Source organism: Triturus cristatus, chromosome 2_2 (assembly GCF_964204655.1).
Source record: "Triturus cristatus chromosome 2_2, aTriCri1.1, whole genome shotgun sequence".
NCBI classification, from domain to species: Eukaryota; Metazoa; Chordata; class Amphibia; order Caudata; family Salamandridae; genus Triturus; species Triturus cristatus.
The window spans coordinates 923,528,353-923,555,127 of record NC_140582.1 but is presented as its reverse complement, the minus strand read 5'-3'; the positions used below and the strand labels follow the sequence as shown (position 1 = coordinate 923,555,127).

Sequence of the window (26,775 nt, the reverse complement as noted above, 5' to 3'; positions counted from 1 at the left end):
TCCAATGTCATTTGTGTGGGTGCATATGTGTAGTGGACCACCCCAGATGCATGAGGCCTGGATATGCCCTGCACATCTCATGTGAGCAGGGAGCAGTGCTGTGTGTCTGACGTGCAGAGCCAGCCCCACACCTGTGAGCCCCCCCGATCTAGTGGCACATGTGCAGTGAGGTTTGTATCTGCATTTGGCAATGGCAGGTGAATGTCCTGTGCCTGTGTGTGTCTGTGTACTCTGCTGAGGTGGCGTCAGTGGCCTGTGGCATGTGACTGCTTTGAGGTGCTGGCCAGACACAGGAGGTGTGTGTGCAGAGTCCTCCCAGCAGTGCCCTGAGACAGGAGGGGTGTGTGCAGAGTCCTCCCAGCAGTGCCCTGAGACAGGAGGGGTGTGTGCAGAGTCCTCCCAGCAGTGTCCAGACACAGGAGGGGTGGGTGTGATGCACAGTGTGAGCCTTGATCATTGATTGTGACATTGCCATCATTCCACCTGTGTACCTACAATGGCACGTACTGCTTTTTCCCTCCCCAGAGGATCATGTCCCTATGACAAAGGTGCAATGCGTTGGCTGCATGACATGCCTTGTTGTAACCAGCTAATTTGTTCTCATATGTCTCTCTGTGACATGTGGCTGGTGTATTGATGTGGTGTCACTTGTTCTTCCTCACAGGTAGGCGCCACTGCCAAGGAGCAGATCTGGCTGACCGCCGTCAGTGCCGTGAGGGTTGTGGATAGTCGGAGGCAGAGCCTGTCCCAGGTGAGGAAACGCTGGCAGGATATCCGGTGCTGGACGCGGAGGATCGCACGGGTCCTGCTGGGGGACTCACCTGTGAGCCACAAGAACCGCGGGCGCCGCCGTCTGAGCCACCTCCACAGGCGTGTGCTGCCGGTGGTCTTTCCAGACTTGGAGAGGCGCTTACAGGAGATGCAGCAGCCGGAAGGGGGTAGGTACATGTGTGATTGTTGTGTGTCACCGGCATTTGTAAGGGCACAGTAGCATGAATTCACTGCCAGGGTTTAAAGGTGCTGTGCAGATCCAGTTTGCCCCAGTATAGCGCTGCGCTCCTGCCACCCTTCCCCTCCTTGCAATGTGTTCCCTGGTCTGTGTGTAGTCACTCCTTCACAAGGTAATGTAGGCTGGCGCTTTGTCCACGAGAACTATGCCTGTAGCATCATGTGTGGGGGTGGTGTGTAACAGGTTTTGGGACCTTGCCTGTGCCCTGTCCAGTTCACTGCATGTGGGTTCCATGTCAGTTGGCACTGATGCTGAGTCCAGACATGGGAGTTAGTCTCTCAAGTGTCATGCCTAACAGCGCGCATGTCCTATGTAGTGGCCTGTGACATGATGTGCATGAGTGTGCGATACGCATAGTGCAGGGATGGTGGCGTGTGTTGCAGTCATTACCATTCAGGAGCATGGAGTTGTGTGGCCACTACTGTCCCCTGGGGCACCTTTTCCTCGGTGTTGTATGTGTCATCACAAAACGTGGACACTCTCAGTGTCTACAGCGTAGGTTGTGCTCTGTGCCATTGTCCCCTGGCACCATGTATATAGACGTGAAATTTAGTACAGGTGTCCACTGTGCAGCCTGACCTGAATGTCCTTCTTCATACTCACAGTTGCCAGTGCCTGTGTGTCTTGTTATACTCATCTGAGGATGGGCACTGGTACCTCATTATTTGTACAGGCGCACCTTGGGTGTTTGGCGTCCAATCTTGCATTTTGCCTGCCCCTGTGTTTATCACCCAGACTATGAGATGTTGGTGCCACCTGTGTCTCAACAATTTGCCTCGTGTAGGGGGTGGTTGGGGCGGGCAAAGCCTATATGTCAAATCCTGATTTCTACTTGCTGGGTCTGGGCAGTGTGTGATGTTTGTCTGGACATACACTCAAGGTGCAGTGACCCAGTCATGTTGGGCATGTTTTCAGCATTACCTATGCAGCATGTGTCTCAAGTTCATGGATATGGTCCCTGGTCATCCCTATTTTCGCCAACGCTGTGTGGTGCAGATGCAGTGCTGGATTGTCCCCAGGGCCTGGGTGCTATGTCAGACTCCGTTTCCTGTCATTTGCTATTGTCTCATGCTCTCCATGGTATTTCAGTGGCATGGTGGCTCAACCAACTGTGTGTTTCATGCCCTACATCGGTACCTTGTTTAGTAGATGTTAGGGATCTTCCTTTTCAGGCTATGCAATGTAACCTATGTAGATTGGACTCATGTGACAGATGTGTACAGGTGTCTGATTAATTTCTGTCTCTCCACCCTGCCCACAGCATCGTCGGGGGACACAGAGGGAGACATGGACACAGACCAGGCGGAGGGACCGAGCACCAGTGCCAGCCGTGACATCGTGGCTGGCACATCCAGTGGGACAGAGGCGGAGGAGAGTGCGGCCGAGGACCTGTCGACTGGCACGTCAGAATACGAAGCTGACCGGTCCGAGGAGGATGTCTCCGAGTGGGCGGAGGCTGCACCAGCAGCTGACAGCGGAACAACACCTCGCACCGCCCCCTCCGTTTCCATCAGCCGCCTCCCACTTGCTCGTGTCCCTTCCCAGTGTGCCCGGTCACCGCATGTCTCCTTCATGCCAGGCACCGCACCCCCTGCCCCTGTCTCCACTGCTGCCGCCAATGCCGAGTCTGTGGACATCCAGCGGCAGCTGCAGGTTGGTCAGGCTGCGATCCTTAATGTCCTCCATGCCCACGGCCAGACCCTCAACAACATCGAGGCATACTTGGAGGGCATTCATTCATCGCAGGCTGACCAACGCAGCTTGCTGAGGTCGATAGACTCGACACTGACTGCAGCAGTGGGTCTCCTGCAGCGCGACCTCCCACCACCTACCCCTGCCCCATCCACACTTCCCACTCCCATGCCTGTCCCACGTACACCCAGACGTCGGCATGCACCCACCACAACAGACACAGGCACCACACCAGCAGGGAAGGTCCACCGCACTCCTCCTGACACGCACACACAGGGTGAGGTAGGCACACCCACTGGGTCGGGGGGCAAACGTGTGACACGCAGCCAGAGTGGGAGTCCGCATTCCACCCAGTCCACTCCCTCCAAATCCCCTCCCCTCAGCTCTCCTGGCCACCTCTCCCCCAAAGACTCCTTCATGGCCGCTCTGTCCCTGAGCCCCACAGTGACACCACCCCGCAAGCGGTCAAGGAAGTCCCCGGTCAGGGTGGTTGCGTCCCCCCCCCCTGTCCACACCCTCCCCTGGTGGCGCTGCGACCCATCCCTCTGACCCCCCCCCCCTCCTTGGGGTCTGTGGTTCCTTCAGATGCAGGGGAATCCCTGGAGGACCTTGCAAAGGTGTGTAGTGCCATCCTGGCCTCCGCCTTTGGCCCTGCCCCACCCCCTGTGGTGGAGTCCTCCATCCCTGCACCCACAACGCCTCCCCTTTGCCCTGATGTCCCTGCGGTGCCTGGTGCTTCCCCCCCCCCCCCTGATGCCCTCACCCCTGTGGCAGACGACGGCATGTAACTGTGCAGGCAAGCTAGGGGACACGCAGCCCACTGTGTCCCCCATCCAGCTGAGACTTATTGACTGCCCTATGGGCTTTGTGAACATTGAACTGCCTGCGATCCACGGACATTGTGATCATGCTGAATAAAGCTTTACTTTTTTTTTCATTCTGACACTACTGCTGTGCTGGTATTGGTGTTGGTGGGGCTGCTACATGGTTTTGGGTGGTGTTCATGTGTTGGGTGTGTGGGAAATGTAGTAGTGTGCTGCTCATTGGGGGGACCCTGGGATCTGTGTGCCATCACAAGGTGTTAGCTAACTTTCTTTGTTCATGTAAGCAGTTACTGCATGGTGCAATTGTCCCAGGGTGTATTCCTCCCTCTGTGTACCCTGATATCTTCCCTGCAGGGTGTTCCCAATATTTAGCGCAGAGCTGTGTCTACATGAGCTGTGTGTGTGACGGAGCACTTCTACTTTGGCCATGCATGCAGGGCCATGTCTCCACCTGCAACATTCGTGGCATCCTTGGTGATCACTGTACTTGTGTATGGAGTCTGTTGACATGAGTTCATGGGGACATGTTCCCTTGTAGGCAGTTTGCATGTGTGTACTTCCAGGCTCACACACATGTGTTACACCCCTCCTGTCTCAGGGCACTGCTGGGAGGACTCCACACCCACCCCTCCTGTCTCAGGGCACTGCTGGGAGTGTTAGGCACACACCCCTCCTGTCTCAGGGCACTGCTGGGAGGACTCTGCACCCACCCCTCCTGTCTCAGGGCACTGCTGGGAGGACTCAGCACCCACCCCTCCTGTCTCAGGGCACTGCTGGGAGGACTCTGCACACACACCTCCTATTTCTGGATATGTACGCTTGGAACATACACGGTGGGGGTACGCTCCATGCATTCGAGTTGAGGGTACGAGTTGTACTTACACTGGTGGGGTGGGGGTACGCTCCATGCATTCGAGGTGAGGGTACGTGTCGTACTTACACTGGTGGGGGTGGGGGTACGCTCCGTACGTCCGCGGGTGAGGGTACGAGTCGTACTTACACTGTTGGGGTGGGGGTACGCTCCATGCATACGCGGGTGAGGGTACGAGTCGTACTTACACTGGTGGGGTGGGGGTACGCTCCATGCATTCGAGGTGAGGGTACGAGTCGTACTTACACTGGTGGGGTGGGGGTACGCTCCATGCATTCGAGGTGAGGGTACGAGTCGTACTTACACTGGTGGGGTGGGGGTACGCTCCATGCATACGCGGGTGAGGGTACGAGTCGTACTTACACTGGTGGGGTGGGGGTAGGCTCCATGCCTACGGGGGTGGGGGTACGTGTCGTACTTACACTGGTGGGGGTGGGGGTACGGTCCGTACGTCCGCGGGTGAGGGTACGAGTCGTACTTACACTGTTGGGGTGGGGGTACGCTCCATGCATACAGGGTGAGGGTACGAGTCGTACTTACACTGGTGGGGTGGGGGTACGCTCCATGCATACGGGGTGAGGGTACGAGTCGTACTTACACTGGTGGGGTGGGGGTAGGCTCCATGCCTACGGGGGTGGGGGTACGTGTCGTACTTACACTGGTGGGGGTACACTCCGTACGTCCGCGGGTGAGGGTACGAGTCGTACTTACACTGTTGGGGTGGGGGTACGCTCCATGCATACGCGGGTGAGGGTAGGAGTTGTACTTACACTGGTGGGGTGAGGGTAGGCTCCATGCCTGTGGGGGTACGTGTCGTACTTACACTGGTGGGGGTGGGGGTACGGTCCGTACGTCCGCGGGTGAGGGTACGAGTCGTACTTACACTGTTGGGGTGGGGGTACGCTCCATGCATACGGGGTGAGGGTACGAGTCGTACTTACACTGGTGGCGTGGGGGTAGGCTCCATGCCTGGGGGTGGGGGTACGTGTCGTACTTACACTGGTGGGGGTGGGGGTACGGTCCGTACGTCCGCGGGTGAGGGTACGTGTCGTACTTACACTGGTGGGGGTGGGGGTGGGGGTACGGTCCGTACGTCCGCGGGTGAGGGTACGAGTCGTACTTACACTGGTGGGGTGGGGGTAGGCTCCATGCCTGGGGTGAGGGTACGAGTCGTACTTACACTGGTGGGGTGGGGGTACGCTCCATACGTACGCGGGTGGGGGTAGGGTCCGTACATATCCGTCCCCACGCTATGTGATGCTTGTGCGGGCCGTACCCAGGCCTTTGGCACGTGGGTACGATCCGTCCCGCCATTGTTGGGGTGACATGGGTGTGGGCGTGGTACGTCTCGTACCCACGCTCTTCAGGCATGGGTACGGGACGTACCGGTCTGGTTGTGTTGCCGGTTCGCGTGGTGACGGACTTCCGTTGTGGCGGTCGCTGGCTTAGCTGGACACGCCCCCACCCCCTCGTAGTGACCAGGGCATGGGAGTCAGGTATGTCCTGGGCATGTGTGCTGTGTGACTTTGGTGGGGGTTTTGTGGCCTGCCCTGGTCCTGCCACCCCCACCCCACACTTTCCCCCCTCCCTTAGTTATTCTGACCTTCTGCGGCGTCTGCGTCCGAACCTGTAGAGGAGGTCGACTGCTATGAGGGCCGGGATGACACGTAGGTTCGGGTCCATGTCTGTCCGTCGCGTACGGGTCCTCCTTGTTCGCGTCGTCCTGTCTGTCCGTCGCGTACTGGTCCTCCTTGATCGCGTCGTCCTGTCTGTCCGTCGCGTACTGGTACTCCTTGTTCGCGTCGTCCTGTCGCGTACTGGTCCTCCTTGTTCGCGTCGTCCTGTCTGTCTGTCGCGTACTGGTACTCCTTGTTCGCGTCGTCCTGTCGCGTACTGGTCCTCCTTGTTCGCGTCGTCCTGTCTGTCCGTCGCGTACTGGTGGTCCTTGTTCGCGTCGTCCTGATTTCCCGGCAGTTTTTGGCAGCCGGAAAATATTCACCGTGCGGGATGACGTCGGTGCGAATCGTAATTCCTGGTTCGTGAATGGCAGGCTGCGAGCGTCCTGACGTCACGTCGGCGCTTTCCCGGATCGCATTTGTAGGTTTATTTTGTTCGGTCGGGCTTTTTTACGATTCGTACGGAAATGGTGTTCCCGTGCGAATCGTAATTCCTTGTTTGTAAATTTTGACGACCGGGTACGCGTCGGACGGAGAATATGCTCCGTCCGACGGTTCGTACCCGGTTTTTCCAGGATCGTAATCGGCACCTTACCGTTGAAACACAGCAGTCACTGAAGCTAGTCCGAATGGCATGCGTTTAAATTGGAAACACCCAAATGGGGTGATGAAAGAGGTGAATTCATAGATTCTGGCGACAAAGAGATCCTATGATAAGCAGACAAAAGGTCCACTGTAGAAAACCATTTAGCATTCTTTTTTTTTTTTCTTCAAACAGTTTTTATTAACATTTCTGTCATTGCTACAGTGACTGTACATTGCACAAGGTGTACATACAGAGATAGGATATTGTACACGGAATACTTCTATTGTATTACACATCGGAGACTCGTCACCCCAAACCAGCAAAATCAAGCGAACCCTCGGGGTGCGTCTTTGAAGCGTCATATATTACAGTGTGTTTATTCACTACAGTCTGACTCAGACTCATCCAACATTTAGCATTCTTTAAACATGTTACCATCTCATTTATTTTTTGGTAACGGAAACTTATCCACCACAATATTGCTGTTTAAGTGTCTCAAATCAACACAGAGCCTAATCTTACTGTTGCTCCGTCTGGCCCCTACAATGGGAGAAACCCAATCAGATGCTTCAATAGGCTCAATAATGTGTGCTGCAACCAATTTGTCTATCTCTTTGGAAACTTCATCTCTCACCAGTATGGGAATGTTACGACATTTGTGTACCTTTGGAATAGCATCATGTTTAAGAATAATTTTGTGTTCAAACACTTGAAGGTTTCCCAACTCCTTGCTGAAAACTTTGGGACATTGTAGAAGGATATTGGCACCAACAGTGCTACCCTCATCCGCTACCAAGACCTGTTCCTTGCTGTTGGGGTCTAGAACGATGTGTCGTTGTTACTGGTCAAACCACCCTAACACTGGTGGACCAGTTCTAGCAATGTATAACAAACGATAACCTGGAAGGTCAATAGTCTCACCCCTATACCCTTCAGGGGGTATATATTGGGATCCAATAACTGGCTACCTACTTTTTGTACAAAAGAAGATCGCCAAAGCTCTTCATTAATAATAGTATATGGAGAGCCTGAGTCAGCATAGATTTTTATCTCCACTCCCCCAATCTCCAGCCAACATACTGGTTTATTCTTGCTTGTCTCGTCACAAATATTGAGAACCAAGTTATTATGAACATTCATAACTAAACTGTTTACATCACTCTCTTCAATGCCAGTGAAATCTCTGTCGGTTTCATCAGTACTGTTCACAAACCTAACATTGGTTCTTCTCTTCTTACAGACCTTAGCAAAATAGCCTTTGATGCCACAATAACTACATTTGTATTTAATAGCATGACAATTTTTACTGTAGGCTAAGTGTTCTAAACTGCCACATCTGTAGCACTTGGGCTGAAATTTAGCATTACTACTGTCTTTGGTGGTAGTAAAAGGTTTCTTTTTCTCCATGTGAACACCAACCTAACCCACAACCTCGCTAACATTATGATCTTGTTTGAGAACATTTTCACTCCTACTGGAAATATCCGTTTTACGCACAATAGCGAGAATATCATCCAAACGTGCATCGCTATTAACCCAGAGTCTATCTTGTATCACAGGATTACAAGTATGCATTACTACCTGGTCTCTAATTAAATCGTCTTGTATGACACCAAATTTACAATCCAATGCTAATCTTTTAAGACCAGAAACATACTGGTCTACGTTTCAGTTTTGTTCTGTTTCCTGGAAAATAATTTCAATCTTGTTATACCAATACAAACCTTGGGTGTGAAGTAATTGTCAAGGTGAATAAGGGCTAATGCATAAACATTTAAATCACCTGGAATATTGGGTTTTGTCATTTAATTAAATACTTTTAAACCTACAGGTCCCAAAGAATGTAAAAGCAGTCTTTTCTTCTGAGCAGCCGACATTTTGCCAGCTTCATCCAAAGCTCCTATGTAATTAGTAAAATAAGCTTTCCATTCCAGCCATTTCAATGAAGGCTCAACCCCTGAAATCCAAAATGCTTGAGGGGGGTTCATGTTGTAGCTTTGGTGGCTCATGATGTGTGGACGTATTCAGTGTCTGCACTTCTCCCTAAGGACCCAGCTTTGAGTCCCGGCGTCGGCTCCATGTCCTGTGATTCTGGGCAAATCAATTAATATTAAAAACACAAATCTGACCTCATATATTGTAATCAGGTGCTCGTGTCAGGAGCTCTAATTTGGCCAAGTTTGTGCGCTATAAAAACTACACAAAATGCTTTCGGACATATGAAGTGCATCCTATTAAACATATTTATACCTATAAAGTAATTGGTTAATTTCTGAGTTTTTGAGCATTTAGATCTAAAAATATAATACCAATGAATGCAAAATATCCGCACCCACACTGACACCACGTACGTCATAGATCTATTCTTGCACCTCTGTAACCAGAAGCGTGCGTATCTTCAGTATTAATTGGGAAAAAGAAAAACGGTTGTTAACATAAGCATGAAGTTCATATTAATTGACTGATGAGTAGTTATCCCATAGCTTTTAACCTCTTCAGCGCTGCGCGGATTCCCGCGCGGTGCTGAAAGATCTGAGCGCGGGCGGGGCCATGACGGAACGGTTCCGTCATCGGCGTCGAAGAGGTTAAGGTAGTGTTTTTGTTGTTGTGGTATGATGCAAAGTTATGGGGTCCTGATCTCCTCTGAGTTGTTCATCGCTAAATTCAAATCTAAAAAAGTTTTGAAAATGTTCAAAAATATGTAGAGTGAACAATATACACAGTACAGGGATATTTTCTTATTAGTAGAAAAAACTATTTAGTCCGATTCGAATATCATAGACTCACTTTCTATGGGAAGTCCGGGCAGAAAAAGTATTTTTTCGTTGAACAACTTTGCAATTCATAACGAACTTTATGTAATTGATTCTCAATGTTATCTTCAAGATCAAGAACTAAAGAAAACATTAATCAGTGTCCGTCACGAGAATTTAAACCTCCCTGACACTACCAATGTTGTTTTTGTGATTAAAAAAATATATATTTAAAGAAAGAAATGCAAATCTATTGAAACAAATCCGAAATCGGGCTCAGATAGGAAGCTGTGCATGTCACTTAATTGGTAGGTTGATGAAAATGAATAGGCAGGCATCATGGACCCTTTTTCTGTGTTTTAGTTGTGTTCGGTATTTAGAATTTGTTGTGATAGGTGTACGCAGGCTTCCGAGACAGTGCTTCACCTCCTTCTTTTTTCTGTGTTTTAGGGTGTGCTGGCTTCAGAGGCCTTAAATCTTCTTGTGCTGTAGTAGGGCTGCTGGAATTATGCGACAGGAGAGGACCAAATGTATGTTGCAGGATTTATAAATTATGCAGCAAGAAAAGGCAAACGTGGCATAAAGCGGCACAGTTTGTGGTAGTATTACAGCATAATGTTGTCATTTTTTCATGTGAACACTGTCTGGGAAAAGGTTTCACCTCATTAATACCAGTTTAGAATACAAGTAAAGTAATAAGGAATTGAAAGATGACTAGCGAATGACTTTGCATAGGGCCTTTCACTGGGCGGCAACACAAGTTACTGCAAGTTTTGTAACGTTTGATCCGTTTGAACTAGAACATTGTTTTTAAGATCTGCAGCTTATTCAGCAGATGATGCATATTGTGGCAAAAATGGCAAGTCCATAATTATAAGGAAAAGACGGCATACACAGAACCTCCTATTTTTTTTTTGCCTGTAGCCAGGAGAGCTGGAGTTATGTGGCAGGGAAGGACTAAATTATGCAGCATGGTTGCAGCGCATGCGCTGCTCAGTGAGGCACGCTGTATCCAGACTGGCTTTAAAGCAACTCCCATTTTTTCCATTGGTTCTTGTACTTCATAAATGCCTGCTTTTGTTTGGTCAGTGTCCTTAATTAGTCCCGCCTTTTAGTGTTTCTGACACTCACAGGAGACTACTGCCCCTGTTACACATGCTCTTACTTTTTAGGTCTTGCCTAGCGTTGCAGCGCATGCGCTGCTCACTCGGCGAGATATATTGTGAATGAGGAGTTTGAGAAGGGGGCTTGAAGCCCCGCCCCTCATTTCCATTGGCTGGCGTCACTGCCATTCGAAATGAGCTTTTTTTGGTTGCCTCCCTTTCGCCTTTTGGGACGGCCCCTCCGGACTGGATGGCTTGGTTTACGTCTCTCGTGAAGCACTTTCTTATCTTCACGAGGCGTGTTATATAAACAAGCCGTGATCCAGTCCGGATGGGCCGTCCCAAAAGGAGGCAGGGCTGCAGGCAGGCACAACGCGCATGTCGCGCTTTCACTTTCTAATTCCATTGCGTAGCGACAGCTTGTTACTCTCTTCTCGTGCTCATTTCACTCACATGTCCTCGACACACCTTTTTTGCCTACCCTCTAAAGACCCGCCACTGCTCTATTCGTGTCCTTCACACCCTCATTCACGTATTTTCCCTACCGCCTTCACTATCTTGTGCCCTCACTGCTTTTCTACTCATTCTTTTCTTTCACCCTACTCTGCCATTCATTCCCTTCTCTGCTCGTTTCACTTCCTCCTCCCCTTTTCTCTGCTTCCCCCGCCCCTCCTATTTTCTTGCCATCGCTGGTTGCACTCTCTCCTCTGCGCTGCTAGTAATACCCGATGCCGGCAGGCTCCGCCCCGCCCCCGTCCCTTTACCTTCCACCTCGACGGCTGCGATTCATGCTCCCAGTTCCGTCTGCCCCGAATACGTAACACTACCCCCGTTCCCCCCTTTACTCCCCCCTGCGGCCGCAGGCGATGCACCCCACCCTTCTCCGTTTGCCGCCTTTTGCTCTATGTAATGGCCCAGGGTGGCCAGTTGTGCCCCCTCCTCCGTTGCCACAGGTAATATCCCCCCCACCCGCGGGCCTCTTTGCTCCATTCACCTGCTGTCTGTGCTCTGATGTTAATTTCCGAGCAGGAACATTATGTTCTTCTCCTCTTCTCACATGTCCTGGAAGCAGAGCCCAGTGTTCAGGAGCAGCGTACCCTCCCTGCATCCCCCACCCCCTCCATCCTCCCCATTTCTGCTTCCTGTCTTGCTGCACAAGACACTGTGTGGACATGACAAGCATTGCCACATGAAATCCATAGGATGCATAGAATGTTAGTCTTTCCATTGATGGGTACATTAGTGTCTAGAATTTTTAAATCTATCTGTCCACTCTCCCAATTTCAGGCCACTCGGAGTGCTAATGTTGGGCTTCGCCCTCTCTTTCTCTTGCTACTCTTCCCTCCATCCTTGACTCCAGCCTGGGCTCCTTTCTTCCAGCGCTCCCACTCTGCAGACCCCAGTCCCTCAACCATTCCCCCATTTCCTGTACCTCCTTTATAGTGCCCAGTTATTTTCTATTTCCCATGCGGACAATCCGTTAAGGCATGGAGTTACCCGGTAGTGTTGTAGGCACTGCCTCGAGAGGGCCAGCCAGAGGCAGAGTGGGGGGGTAAAGCAGAGTTTGTTGGGACAAGCGGTGAATCTTAACCATTATATTTTTTGCCACTGTCACGTGCAAGGCCAGGGAGACAAAGGCTGCACCTCTGGGAGGCGTAAACGGTGGAGTGTAGGTATTGGTATAGGTCCAGAATCTGAGTGGGCCTCTTCAAAACAAATGTATTAAATATATTGACATAAGACGCTGTACAACATGAGGCGCAGGTGTCATTACTTGAGTGAATATTGCCCCCCGGGACGCAGCAAGAAGCAGGTGGGCTTGCACCAGGTAGCCTTGGCTTCAGTGGCTGCTCTGTGGCCTTCATGCTCAATATCATTGCTCAGCTCTGAGTTGCAGCCATTTTGTAACTCTTGAATCCAAACAGAAATCGTGATGCACTGCAGAAACAGATGCCCTTTGAGATGCTAAATTGTTTCTGAGCTAGGAGGTGAAATGATAATGGGTGGCTGTTTCGCCGGAACCTATTCTTTATTCTCTGCCCCACTCTCGACAGCGGGTGCAGCGCTGGTGGCCGCTGGGCGAGGTACAGGAGGGCTTTCTGGGCCAGTCATGGCGGGAACAGAGGCCTACCTTCCTGTGGGCGACAGATCATGTTGCATAATGGAAAGTACACTCATCCCCTAATTTACGGCTTAATTTTCCACCTAATTCTAAAGATTGATACCAGGATGCTATTTGCACAAGCATTTAAATGTCAGTACGTTTTATGGTTGTAATAAAGCACATTCCATACATCAGGCCCTCCACGGGGAGCCTTGCTTTCCGCCTAGACGTTCATGGCAACAACCAATGGCTTCAATACGGGCAGCCATTAATTTCCGAAAAGAGACTTGGCCCTAACGGGCTGATGAGCAATGGTGGGGCCAGGGCGAGGAATGAACTTTCCTTCCGACACTCCTGAAAGCTCTGCGTTGCGAAAGGGGGGACGCTGTGACGACGACGGAATCTCAAGTTCCTTGCACTGAAAAAGGGCGCCTGCTCATTCGGGAAGAGGACGTCCCCCCCAGCTCTCCCTAACAAATGGGCATCAGTGGTCCTTGAACTAATCAATGGCCGCAATCCATTCCGCGCTCTGCCAATTTGCTAATGCGCAGCCGCATCGTTATGGTGACAGGTCGTAAATTATCCCCACTCCGGCGTGTTGCGTGACCCAGCATTCTGCCGACACCCCCACTCCACCACCCCCCACCAGGAATAACAAGCATTGGCATAGCCAATAGGTCTTGCCTTGGGGACCTTATAAGTGTTTAGTTATCCAGCAAATACCCTTGGTGCAACAACATCAACTGTTGCATGGCTAAACACTTATAAGGTCCCAAAGACGAGACCTATTGGCTATGCCAATGCTTTTTTTGGCTATTACAGCGTTTATCTGCAACAATGGCTGACGCGCCTTTCATTTCTCTGCGTAGATTGTTTCTTTGGCATTCAGCTCCAAGCGCGAGCAAAATGCTTTCACTTTCGCGCTTACTGTATGGAAGTGTTCCTTCCTGCAAAAGGGGCAAAGGAATGCAAGGTATCGGCATTTACATTTAACTCGGTATAAAATTCGTTAATCGCTGCAATTCTCCTCCCCCCAAATGGGTAGCCGCCTGTGCCTGCTCCAGCTCCGTGATTTAAATCACAGAAATGGAGTGACACCAAAGTGGCAATTACTGCATCAGTTGCACGTCATACACAATAAACGTACATACCGACAATGAGGCCTGCATACATGCAGGACCCTCCTGCCCATCACTCCCGTCATTAGTACAGACACTATGAATTTCTGTTTGTTACACACGTCTGCAGTCTCATCTCGTGTCTGTTTTGCGAGAGCACTGAGAACACAGACATTTCATGCTGCTGTGTGAATCCATCCGGCGATGTGAACGTGCTTTTTAGGTCTCGCCTAAGCCAGCGCTTTTAGCGCTGCTCTGGCGAGAGTTATAGTAAGCGGGATTTGGAAGTGCAGACTAGTGGCTTTTGTCAGGCCACCAGTAAGAGTGCATGTGCGCCGGGCGCGCGCACCATTTGTCAGCCTGCGTGCTCACTTTCGCGGCCGCTTTGATGTTCTCAGTGAGCCGCGCGGCCACTGAGAACATCAAAGCGGCCGCGAAAGTGCTCACCATTTGCCAGCCTGCGTGCCTCTCTCCGCCTACCCCCCTCCCTTATCCCACTTCCTACTTGTTATCTGATGGTCTCAGAGGCGGTGTTTTGCGTAAAGGTTACGTGAATGCAAACGCACCCTTGATATACTCCGCATTCCTTCCTGGTGAGCACAGCTGCTTCGTCCACGGGATCCGTTTCCTCTCGAGATTGAGAGCTAAGCTTTGCGTCTTTCTCTCTGTTGTGCCAGCAGCGTCTCGTTTGTTTTTCGTTTGAAGTTCTTCAGCTAAGAAGTTGCGAATGCGTTTTCGCTTCTAAGACTTCAGCAAGAGCCGAGCGTGGCTTCACAGATGTTTGTGTGTAAATACGCAGTAATTAGTATTGGGGACGTGGCGCGTGGGAACCCGGCTAATCCTCACTGCAGCAGCTGGAGGTGAGTGCTCTGAACATGAAAAGAAAGGCAGCTTAATTATCAAATGGGCGCACGGATTCACATCCCCGTGGTCTTACCAGCAGGCCGGTGCTTCCATTCAGTGTATCTGTGGGCTTTCCCATTGGCCCCTGCAAATGCTCTCCGTTTGCCCTTTGCTCTGGCTTCCCATTGGCTACTGTGAAAGGCAGCGGCAGATGGAGACTTTTAAAAGTGGTGTTGCACGTGCAGCACATAAAAAGTTAAAACATTTCCTAAAGTGCAGACATGTTTAAATTTGCATTGCAGAGTTGATCCGGGCACATTCTTTTTATAGGCATGTTTTTATATATATAGCATAAGCACCGATCGCCCTTGTTTCCCTTTACTTTCGTCCAAGTTTCACTGCAGCAGTCACCCCATTAACAAAGCCAAAAAGATCTTGTATATCCAAAAGTTATGTGGCTTTGTCAATGTTTTATTTGTGGCGGGGTGAAACAGGGAGGTGTAAGCAGAGCAGAACAAAGCAAGAGGTTTTAATGGCATAGGTTATATGGCACACTGACAACGCATTTAGACCTCCATGGTTACTAAGGAGCCAGGCAGTGTAACCCAAGCTGCATTGATCGTTTAAGTGATGCTGTGAGCCAGCTCCACTGTAAACACGCCTCACACAGTGGCATTAATCAGCTTTGGCATCTATGTGACGGCCTCTCCAGAAAGGATATTAGCATGTGTGTTGTCTGTGGATCCCCTACGATGTATGATTGGGTATGCATGACAGATGGGTGATGCACATAGGCGTCTGATCTACAGGGGCCAGAGGGGCCATCTGTTTTCATCTGTGTATGTCTGTGGTTTTTATGTGCTCTCTCCATATGATGTGTGTTATTCAGTAACGGGTTTATTACTATTAATGTCATGATAATTTATTGGTTTGCATTATGTATTCATGCGTATGTGTGCTGTGCAAGAAGCTCAAATGTTTATGTATGATGAGTGGTGGGTGTGTGATCTCTCTTGTTTGAATTTGATATATTCGTGTTGTGGTTATGTGTGTGTCTGCAATATATGTGTGTCTGTAGTGATATTGTCCCTTTATGTATGGTATCCGTCCTAGTGTGCATATTTGACATAGTTGATATTTGCCGTCATGTATGTTCCTATGTGACGTGTCTGTGTTACGTCGTGCCATCCTACGAACGCATATGATATGATGTGATTTTTCTTATTTGTGAGATGCCTGTGTGAGTGAGTAGTGGGCTTGAAAAGCGTGAAAGTGGAGTGTGTGTTTGATATGTGATGTGGGAGAAGATGTGGTGTTACTAGAGCTGCCGACTTTGGAGCAGGGGAACCAGGCTCGAGTCTAGACATCGGCACAACAAACTGGGATTCTTGGACCAGTCGCTTCATATCCCCAAGCCTTTAAAATATGAATGTGACCTTGTGTAATTTAACTGGTGTTCATGTAAAGCGCTTACATAACTTGTGGTGGAGTTCGTGCTATATAAAACTGCACAAAAGTGTGTGTAATTTGTTAGATTAGTGCATATGTGTTTTATTTGTATGTGATGTGCTTGGCTATGCTGTTTGCCTTTGAAATGTGTATTTTGCGACACCATCGCTTTATCATCTGTGTGTGCTTTTGTGTGTGATATGTCAAGATGTCTTTATGTGATGTGTGTGTTAATTAATATGTCGTGCTAAGTATATACTCTCTGTCATACTCTTCCTTTGGATTAATTTTTCTGCAGTTTCATATAGTGCAACTCAACTCAAACGTATTGGAGCGCTTTACATGAGCACCAGTTACATTAGACAAGGGCACATTCATTTTTATAGACGTGTGATTCTTGTTTGATGGAGCGATGTGTGTGCCTGTGTGTAATGTGTTTGAGAAAAGTGGTATATGTGCGTAGTAAGTGATTAGTGGAAACTGGTTATATATGCATATTCCTGGTTACTCGTATGTGATAGGTATGTGTATCTGTTGTAATATAATTCATTGCAGTTGGATGGTATCTGGGAGTGTGTGGTATGTATGCCAGTGAGTCTAGCACTTTCTGCTCATGAAGCAGACAGTCTTTGCAGATGTCACTGCTTTCTTTATTTTCCTTCTTAGTGCTGCCTGCATCTCACACATGGGTGCCATTGTGGTCTGAGGTGCTTTCCCAGAGCGCAGTCCCCCTTGCCCCCTCAGCAATAACAGCCCGAGAAGTCATTAGGGCTGCAGTGCAACATGGTGCAAAGTAAATAAATAACGGTGGGTCCAAGACCATGGATATAAAAAAAATGTGCAAATACATCAAATGATCAATTTATTCAATCTCATATAAAAAAAACATTTAAAACAATGTGACAGCACAGTGGGTGTGTGGTGAGAAATATGCTTGATGCTCTCATACAAGTGATTCACACATGTGACAAGACTAAAAGTGTGTATCAAGTTACAACATGGGCCATTTTATTCTTATGTTATGTACTATCAAATTGGGTCCGTAGAAGTAGTCAACGACATTTAGATAAATAGAAGGTCATCATCAGGACACTAAGAATACATCAACCCGAGGAAAAACAAGCATTTGCAATGCAATAGGTCTCACATTAAAGTTTGAGCTATTGGTGTTGCATTATTTAGCAATGCCAATAGCTCAAACTTTAATAATGCGAGACCTATTGCATTGCAAATGCGTGTTATACATTTGTAGCCTTTGCGCGCACGTATATTGTTCCATTGCCTTTTTGTTCCTGGTGCGATTGTTCCAGCAGAACCTAGGCCATTCTTTCTTCAGCCCAGGACATGCTTGGAATGTCGGGAAGTGTAGAATTCACACCATACTCTGGCCTTATGTCCAAATGGTCCACAAACCGGAACACCAAGATAAAACTAGTCAATCTCTAAGGGCGGCTGGCCGGCCTCTCGGAGTGCTATCAGCTGCGGGGACTGAGTACAAGCAGACACCGGCAGCTCAAGGGGAGGAGAACAGCGTGCCTGAGCCCGTCCGGTGATTGCTGGCAAAGCTGCTCTGCTCTCCACCGTATGCTTCCCATGCCTGCTACCCAGGCGGGAGTGAACTCTTGACTTCACACCACTGACTACGGGACCAATTCAAAGAAAACAATGCAATATGTATAGCCTTTTATTAAGTTAAATCCATTTGCTTTGCTATACTTAAACATCATCAGATCTTTCCATCTACCGCCGGCCGCAGCCCCTCTAGTGGTCGTTCTGAGCAATGTGCCTAAGATCCAGAATAGCTTCTCTGAATCCACTGGTCAACTTCTTTCTTAAACTAGACACTGGCTCAATTCTAAATTGAGGGGTGCTGGACTATGGGACGAAGATATCCTTAACCATATGATTATGGCTAGACGCATCTCGTGGGTAGGCCCCCTAAGGAAGGAATGTAAGGGCGACTGCGTGATAGTCAATTTTGACAACACTCAGTGTCCCAGAGCAATATTGGATTTTTTGAGTGGTCCACTAAGGCCAAATGGCGATTCAATAGCAGTCCTGCCACTCGGGTTCTTTTACGGGCAGGGTCCTCAACCATTTCATTCTTGGAAATTCACTACGGGGTATGGACCATTGAGTGCTAATTCGAGACCAGCCCCTAGATTATATGAGACCTCTACTCATAATCGGTTTGCACCTCTATCTGACCTAGATGCCTGCGATTGACTACCGTATCGCACCCTCGAGGGGCATTGTAAGGGCCATACCTCTCAGTTCTCCTCTCCAGTTGCTCCCGACTTTGATCTGGGCTCTAATTCACCAAGAGTACGGTTGACTTCCACTGCTATTGAATTACAGGGTTCAAATGAGAATCTACCCTGTGTGAATTTTAATTTGCTGTCTTGGAATATTGCCGGATTGCCCTCCAAACTTCCATCCACCGATTGGCCGAACTTGGTGGACTGTTACGATTTCATTGTGCTTCAAGAGACTTGGTCGAGGATTATTATTCATCGCCCAGGCTTTTTAGCTTTTGGGAAAGTAGCTACCTCTAAAGGGAAAGGCCGACCTAGTGGGGGACTACAAATTTGGGTCAGGCAACACTCATCTCTTCACATTATGGAAATACCCTTGGACGATGGGGACATCATGGCTTTAAAAGTAACGAGGGACGGTGAGATGGCCTTTATTTTAATCAACATCTATTCGCGAGGGCTAGCGGGGGGCAGATCATCTCCTACTATTTAGCATTTGGATTCCTTCCTTGATGAGTTGGTAGGCCCCAAACCATTGGTGATTATGGGCGATTTTAACTGCACTTTCGAGCCCTTAGGGTTTGAAGATGGTAATCTTAGTGCAGAAGAGGACTCAAATTGGGGTGTTCCATCTTTGTCCTTGGCTCCCATTAAGAAGTGGACCGAGGCGGCCCTCTAACTTAAAAGTTTCTCCTTGGGGCGGGGCTTGAGAGCTGCAAACGGGAGAACACCATCAGATGGTAATGGTAGCAATACCTTCTCTAATGGGAAGAGTGCCAGCAGGATTGACTATATTTTTGTTAGCTTGGATCTATGGTCTACTCTGCTGGATATGGCTGTGATCAACAGACCAGAGAGTGACCATGATCCTCTTTCTATGAGGATAGCAACCAAGCCATTACTAAGTACTAGTCCCCCTCGGGATATAATGGCAGGCGATATTGTGCTAACAAACGACTTACGTCGACTGAAGTGGGCCCTAATATCGGATAACGAAAGTACCCAAGGTTCACTTAGAAACATCCTTAATGAAACCCCTGTGACCCTCTCAGCCTTTAACCCCTTAGAAGAACCCCCTCAGTGTCTAATGGGTGTACATGAGGCCCTTTTTGTTAAACTGAAATTATTACTTACCTCTAAAAGGAAGGAAATCAGACCAACTCTATCCCATTCAGCTAAATGGTATGACCATGATTGCTCAGTAGCCTTTAAAACACTATCCCTAACGATCAAATCAAATGATATTCACGCAATTAGAACAGCTAGGGCTACGTATAAAAAGGTGCTCTTTAAGGCTAAGCAGAACTTTGACAAGAATAGATGGGAGGAGTTAACCAAAGCTTCCCATGAGAAGAATTGGCTGAAATTTTGGCATTTAATAAAATGGGGTAGTGGGGTACTTGAGCCTACCCCCCACAACAATGTCCCCCCCCCCCGATCAATGGGTTTCCTATTATCAAGCCCAGTTTACGTGTCCCTTAACCTCACTGTCTGGCTACAATGATATAGCAACTCCGGAGGTCTTAACTTTTGGCCTGGCGGAGATCGAGGCAGCCATAGAAGCAGCACCGGCAGGTCGGGCTCCAGGTCCGGATTGTATTCCTACGGATCTTTTTAAATCGGATAAGAAAAACTGGGCCAATTATATTTTTATTTTTATAAATGCTTTGGCAAGGGGTGCACCGTTGCCCGTTTCCTGGCAAGGTGCGGAAATCATCCCAATTTTTAAAAAGGTTATCGTTCTTGTCCTTCTAATTATAGACCTATAAGTCTAATTGACTCTTTACAAAAAATTGTGGCAAGGACGATACTATCTAGAGTCAATGAGTGGATTGATGAGTCCCAGGCAATATCAATCTATCAAGCCTGTTTTCAGTTTTATGTTAGCACAATTGACCAGGTATTTAGGTTCACAATGATTTATTGGAGAACGGTTATTCTATCGGGGGGGACTTTATTTGCGGCTTTTGTTGACTTAAAATCTGCTTTTGATTTAGTTCCCTGTAGCAAGTTGTGGGACTCTCTCAAGGATGCAGGCATGCCCTTGGCGCTCCTTTCCCTTATTCTCAAACTTCACACCTCTAACTTTGCACAAGTTAGATGGGGACAGCAGGGTGAGTTAACTGACAAATTCCCTGTAAACAGGGGTGTAAGGCAGGGGTGCGTTTTAGCACCCACACTGTTCTCCTTGTTTATAAATAGAGTTATCTCCTATTTCACAGATTAACCAACCGATGCTCCTTCCTTAGATGGTTCTAAGGTCCCACTTTGTTTGCAGACGACACGCTTATATTGTCTAAAACACAATCGGGTCTGCAGCGGGCCTTAGACAGATTTACGATCTTTTGTAATAATCATGATCTGGTATTAATGTTAACAAGACCAAGTTCATGGTGTTGCATAGAAATAAGAAAATTAAGAGCAAAGTGTCAATGAATGAAATACCCCTTGAACAAACTGACACACTTACATACTTGGGGATCACCATGGGCAGTAGGTTGTCTTGGAAACCTCAAATAGAACATCTTGTACTTAAACATAATCAACTAGCAGGAGCATTATTGAAAGAACATAGGGCTTCGTACACTAAACCGGTGGGGCCTGCCATCGCCCTGTATAAAGGGAAAATAAGAGCATCCATTATTTACGGGGCGGAGATGTGGGGTTTTGACAACTTATCCCCCCTAGTCATAGCCCAAAACAAGTTTCTGCGATCATTGACCGCCCTCCCCCAGTCAACACCCACTCAGCCTTTACTGTTAGACTTGGGTTGTAGGGCGTTTGATTACGACGCCGGTTTTAGACCTCTCTCGTATTGGAGAAGGCTGTGGACTACACCCGAGCTACTATCTTATGCTAACGCTATATGGTACATTAAGGTTCTTGATAAGCACAGAAGAATAGTCTGGCTCCAACATATTAAAAATGGTCTGTGTCACATGGGGCTGGGCCAGTTGTGGATAGATCCCAGGGGTAATCAATTTCCCAACAAATTAGATTATAAAGCTCTATATTGGGAATCTAGGTTTAGGAAATCTTGGTCGGTGACAAACAGTAGTTCACTCTCTGGCCTTTTTTTGGAGCATAAGTGTTTAAGTAACTTTGAACCCTATTGGAATTTTATTTCCAAACCAGAGGACCGTAAATTATACCATCAATTTAGAGTGGGGTCCCTTCCTCTCAATTCTTATAGGCACAAATGGAAGGATGATCATGACAGGTTTTGTTCCATTTGCACAACACAGGAAGAGTCCATCACCCATGTTCTGTTTGTGTGCCCTGCCTTTGCTTATCCTAGACACACATGGCTCAAGCCGATATGTTCCAACCTAGGTACTAGATCGCATGTAACAGCTTTGCGTATCTTGAGAACTAATACCCGAGAGGACATAGTCATCGCAATGGCCAAATTTCTTAGTTGGTCATGGGCCATACGTAGGTCTATCGAGAAGAGGAATATTCCTTAAGAACTTTCTACCTCTGATACTTAATTGTTAATTGGCCCTGTTTTTGTGCTTTTTTTTTACTTCTCTTTACCTCAATTATACTATGGAAAAATGGAAAAGTGGTCATGCTGGTTAATTTTGTTTTAGTTGTGCTCTTTTGGGCTGGACCCAGTTAGAGCTATTTATCATTTTCAAGGATTTTAGACATTGTATCCTTCTTTATTATTAATTGTATTTTTTATCTTGTATTTTCATTTTGCTGTAGTATATCTTTTATGATGTAATATTCGAATAAAGATTTTTGATTTGCTTTGCTATACAATACCATTAGCAAAGCAAATGGCTTTAACTTAATCAAAGCCGAGACCTATTGCATTTTTAATGCTTGTTATAAAAATGTAGGTTCCTTAGAGCTCACTATTTTGCAGGTGTGTCAGCACGGCGCCCGCTGCAGGGACGTCCCGCTTCTTGTTTCCATCTGTATTACAATGAAAAACAAAGCTTTGCGAGTGCTGGCCACAGCTGTGTGAGCGCTGGCCCCACAATGAAAACAAAGCTGTGTGAGCGCTGGCCCCAGCTTGAAAACAAGCCTGTAAAGCTTTCTTTTACGGAATTTCCCCCCTCTGCTGTCCCATCCCATCCCATCCCTCTCTTCACTGGCTTTTAGTTTTCTGTGCTTCGGCGCACGTTGCCGTCACTTAAGTTCCTTACTGTACTGGGACAATGGGTGTGAATTTAGCCCTGCCCATAGGGCAGTGCACAGCAGGGAACGTTGGAACACTCCAGGAATTAGCTCCCATGACAACTGGACATACATTTGGTTGGGGGAAAGATGAGACGAACATAGAAGGACGAGGGAGGGCGGAATGTAAAGTGAGGTGACAGGTGAAGTTAGGCTTGTCGCTTTTTCAGATAAAAATGCCATATATTTGCTGCGTTCTGAAATCATTAATGGACTTACAAATGGCATTTTAACACAAATTTGTGTACTTTCAAAAATCTAGTGCATTTCTTCTTAACACGTGTCTTTGGATCATATATATATGTATGTAGGGACCAGTGACAAAATGTAAGAGACTTGTGGAGATAGTAAGCGAGAGGTGGGAGTAAGAAGCAGAACCAGCGAGAGAAGGATAGAGGCTGGGTAAACATGAGAGGCAAGTGGAGAGGACATTTGGATGTAAAGGCAAGGAACCAGCAAGAGACGTGATGAGCCTGGTCGTAGGGATGAGGGTAGTGCTTTAAATGGACCAGTACTCACAGGTACAAAAACGCATTTCATGTGTTTTGATATGTGCTGCAACTGGTACAGAAGCCAATATGTACCATCATATCTTGCCCTTAGCTTCGTCCCTAGCCCCTCCCACTTGCCACACGTCTAGCTTATTTTAAAGAGTACATGCACTTATTTTTTCCCATTTAAAGCACTGCATAGGATCCTATTTAATGACCATAGTACTATTCTGTACGGTTCGGAGTCCATAATATTTCAAAAACCTCTCATGCATGTGCGGACTTGAGATTTCCGATCCCCACCCCGAGAGCCATGCACCAATAAAACCAATAATTTTCTGTCTTCCCTCCCATGGCCGTAACCCTGAAGTGTTGCGTTGTCTGAATTGCATACAGTGCGCAGGCGCGTGGATGCGGCTCCTGCATGATCCCTGCTAAATAAACAATGTTTCATGTTTTGTTCTCCCTGAAAAACGGATGTTGTTGCATGAGCACTACAGAAGAATGCTGCCTCTGCCTAATGTAAATATATCAGTCTCCCGCAGAAGGGCTGGCAGTGCCCATGAAAAGAGGATCAGCCAAGAAAAAAGGTATTCATTCTCTGGCCCGGTGCATTTAGAGCAGCGCTGATCAGCGTTAACGCAACGAGCATCGCAGAGCAGTGCTGGTACCGTACTATAGAAACATACCAGCCACGCCAAGGGGTGCATCCACTCTGCCATAAACCTAGCACCCCAGCCCGCGCCTCTTGTTTGCGCTTGAGGTGTGTAAAGATCGTTTCTTTGGGGTTATGCATGAACTTTAGACAGAACAAGCCACAAACAGTGAGCAGAGGTTCCCACTCTCTCTGACTTGCTTTGTCCAAAATTCTTGCATTAACAAGAAGAAATTCGGAGTTATATGTTTAGATTCAGACACACAAATGGAACAAAACGGGTGTTCTTGATACAGGCCCCACGCTGTAAAGCATCTCATTTAAGAAGTGCAGCTGCCAAAGTGCCGTACTACCTATCCAAAGTGCAGCAGTCCGAGAAGCCCTTGCTCTGCCCACCACCATAGCAGCCCTGGCGCTGCCCCATTACTGAGCAGTCCGCTTTCCATTCGCTCTACAGTGCCAACGCTTGGTGTCCTCAGTGTCCGGCTTCATCCTGTTTGCACAGCGCCTTTTGTGCCTCTAAGCTCTAGGGGTTACAGTGCTGGAGAGGCACCTACTACCAGCCACACTAGACATCGGAAACCCGCAACGTGGGATATTGAAAATCCGTTATAAGATCATATTTAGACTTCAACTCCTCAGAATATAGGATTAGGTTTGAGAGGGAAATTGAAAAAAAGATGTACACAGGAAATCAATGCCTGCAGTCTGGCTCGTTACAGTCACATAACGGTGGCCGAGCATCAGTTCCATCCGCTCTTCATGTATCCCCGTAGCACAAGGTAGTGCTTTCACACAGCACAAGTGTAAACCAGACGACAAAAAACTGAACTACTCAACATAATACTCTGGTCTGAAAATGTACACTTCTATAGTTACAAAAGCCTTGACACCTTTTGTAAATGTTTTCTTTGTGGTCCATGATGTAGAATACATTCTAAGAGGGTGAGAAATTGAGGAAAATGCAAGGAGTCGGTCAATTATAGATGTTACAAAGTACTTTAGAGGAACGGTACGAGTACTGGACTGGATGCACATGACACCCCCTGTAGCAAAATGTGTCGTAAATTCAGCGACACTGCTCTATACAAGACTTCCTAGTACACCAGTTACCACTGCACCGAGTGCCCTTCCACAAAATGCAGTACAGATAGGACACAGAGCTGCATTGACATGAAACGCACCGCACATTGAATTAAAAGTCCCCGCTTTATTTAATATGGCTACCACCCATACCTCTTAGTCAAGAAACTGAGCTTCAGGTGCAAAAACACATTTATGGAAAACACACTTTTAGGGGCGTAATCACACCTAGTGCAACATCAACTGGCGGGTGGCAACACCTTTGGAAGCAATAATCACATTTAGCTACAGCATTCACATTTAGGTGCACAAACATATTTAGGTGCAAAATAACTCTTGATGCAGGGTTATCAGGGTGTTATCTGCGGAGTTTTGCCACGTTTCGGTGCATAATCACTCCACACATAGCGAAAATGTGATACTAAGATTCTGAATTACGTTGAAAAGTCGTGCATCGCTGTGACACAACATTATCTTGAGACCACATTGAGTTACAAAATTCTCTTTTGTTCAACATTCCTATTAGTGTAAAAACCCTTTAGAAGCCCAGATCACATTTATGTGGCAAATCAGATCTATTGGCAAAATTACATCAGGTTGCAAAATCATCATTGGTGCAATATCACCAGAAGTGTCACGATACTTTAAAGAGCACACATACACATTAATGATAATGTTTGATGCTTTCCTTCACCTCCAAGCACTGCAATGAGCACGACTCTAAGCCACTCTTTTACAATCTGTTCCACTCCACTGTAATACACGCAGCGCCACTTATGCCACTATGCTCTACGCAACTTTACTCTACACCACTGCGCCGTACATCACATAATTACTATACACATAATTCCACTGCACACCATGCTATATATTTACACTACCCAAATCCACTCCACACCACACAATTCCACGCTGCACAACTAACAATTTCAATCCAACCCACATAATTCCACTCAAACCACATACATCCACTCCATAACACAAGGGTAAAAGGCATTATTATTTACAATGCCAATAGCTCTAACTCATAAAAATGCGAGACCTATTGCATCTCTAATGCGTGTTTCAAAGCAGACATGGGGCCGCAATTGACAGCAGATTGATTACATAGTGGAACAGAAAACCAGAGTAGAAAGAATATCCAGAATACAAGATAGACCAAGAGCAGGAACCAAGACGAGAGAAAATGAAGGGGCAAAGGCTGAGGAGCAGCTCAAAGAGACCTAGAGCTTAACTTCCACCATAGGGCATATTTAACCCCTAGTGGGCCACATCTGATTGTCCCAGATGTAAACACGCCGAAGCTGGCTTCTTTAACGTGGTATGAGGGATGCCCTAACTTGATAAGTACTAGAGGACAGTCACAGCCCGCCTTAAAGAAACCTCTGGTCGTGCAAATCTCTGCTTACCGAAGTGCTACTTTATTGTTCTCTTTTCCCACCCAAGGGAAGGGAAGGCAGCCCAAAACAATCTTTCTAGACTTGTCATACTGATGGTAAAAAGAGTGAAAGCAGTGTTGTGGAAATCTGCAGAAGCTTCTCTCCCCGAGTACTTGAGAAGAGTGGGTAATGATCAATTCAGAGAGTTTAGCACTAGGTAGAGAGGAAAAGAAGGGGCTGCGAAGGTGATCTATTGTACATTATGGGGTAGGCTGATTATTGCATTTACTGTGGAGCAGGGAAATGATGATAAACCACCATGAACAACTACATTGACCCTATGAGATAATGTACTTGATAAATGTACTGCAACAATACATCATCACATTGGGGAGGGGGGGAAATATAGGATGAAGGATTGTACGTATGGAAGCTCTTCCTGTGTATCTTAATTACGGATCTGAATGTGTGCTGCTGAGGCTCTCTCACAGGACTCTAATTTAATGCCCAGTATAATGATACTGAATGGACCCCGTGTGGTTATCGATCAGTATCATTAAAGGACAATCGACGCACAAAGTTAGCATGTTTATTTTGCTCAGAATTTCAGTTTTTGGTTTTTCTATCATTGTTTCTCTGGCCAGAGTTGTGCTCCCAGATCTTGACTGGGTGATGTGATAATTATGTTGATGTCAG

General features: G+C 47.5%; 1 protein-coding gene across 5 annotated transcripts in view; it reads left to right on the top strand.

Moving 5' to 3' along the window:
* Nucleotides 1-26,775, top strand: part of ZCCHC4 (zinc finger CCHC-type containing 4) — a 452,628-nt gene that overhangs the window by 117,609 nt on the left and 308,244 nt on the right. The window lies entirely within an intron of this gene.